The 1295-nt window shown below is 38.7% G+C and overlaps 1 protein-coding gene across 1 annotated transcript in view; it reads left to right on the forward strand.

The window, feature by feature from the left end:
* The window catches only part of LOC102671264 (paired box protein Pax-6-like), a gene marked incomplete at its 3' end in the record, with an annotated part of 25268 nt that overhangs the window by 16882 nt on the left and 7091 nt on the right, over window positions 1-1295 (forward strand). The window lies entirely within an intron of this gene.

Here is a 1295-nt window from a genome sequence, read left to right on the forward strand (position 1 = left end):
ATCGACGAAAAAAAAAGAAAGACTAAAGTAAAAACAGAGATTTGAAATAAATTTAAACTTTCAAAATTTTCGTATCAATCTCTGAATAGTGAAATGATGAATAACCATCGACGAAAAAAAAAAAAAAAAAAAAAAAAAAAAAAAAAAAAAAAAAAAGAAAGAAAATAAAATCAAAACAGTAAATTTAAACTTTGAAAATTTTCGTCTCGACAAATGTTTAAAACGAATGAAACGTGCAACAATCTGCCGACGGCTCGGATCTGCCCCTTTTTATAAATAAAAGTTCCATCGACAATAAAAAAAAGGGAAAAAAAAAAAAAAAAAAAAAAAAGAAAGAAAATAAAATAAAAACAGTAAATTTAAACTTTGAAAATTTTCGTCTCGACAAATGTTTAAAACGAATTAAACGTGCAACAATCTGCCGACGACTCGTATCGATCCCTATATATATATAATAGTACCATCGACGATAAAAAGAAAGGAAAGAAAAAAAAAAAAAAAAAATAAACATCCCCATACAAAGTAGAAATCTCGAGTGTCATCGAGCGAAACCACCTTACAAAAACACGTCTCACTCTTGACCACGAGCTCAAGACCAACCACCTCTCGTAGTACACGAGACCCAACACTCGTGTTCACGGTTGACGCCTTTCGAAGAATCATCATCATCCCCTCGCGGCAGAAGGTGCGTACATCTGGCCGACGCACGATCGTTCCCCCCCTCGGCTACAAATAGGCGATCGAATCGGATGAATCGAGTTGTCAATGCGGAGGCCATTAATAACGCTAATAACTGTCGGTAGCGTTCGAATATATTTCGTGAAAAGCTCCTCTCGATCGAGAAAAAAGAGAGAGAGAGAGAGAGAGAGAGAAGGGGGAAGAAAAGAAAGAAAGAGCGCCTTTTGGAACGTGGGTCAAAGCACGCGGCAGATTGGCTACAAACAAGCGACACAACAAATACTCGAGTTCCTCATTGTGCCTATTCGCGAGGACAGTGGATGGTTTCGGGGATGGTAAGAGAGAGGGATGTCGGATTCCGTGAAGAACTCCTCATTTTCAAAAACATGTCCGCAACAATGAGGCTATTATTACGATCGCGGCTCCCTCTCTCTCTCTCTCTCTCTCTCTCTCTCAGTTTTGTCAAAGCTTTTCCCTAAACATTCGTTCGAAGAATCGTTTTCTTACCTGCCGGTCACTCTTAGCTTGACCCTCGTCAATTCGTTTTCAACTGTGTTAGGTGTCTCAATATAGTAGTAGGTAAGATGTACACGCGAAGAGAGAGAGAGAGAGAGAGA

This window comes from Apis dorsata, unplaced genomic scaffold (assembly GCF_000469605.1).
Source record: "Apis dorsata unplaced genomic scaffold, Apis dorsata 1.3 scaffold_140, whole genome shotgun sequence".
NCBI classification, from domain to species: domain Eukaryota; kingdom Metazoa; phylum Arthropoda; class Insecta; order Hymenoptera; family Apidae; genus Apis; species Apis dorsata.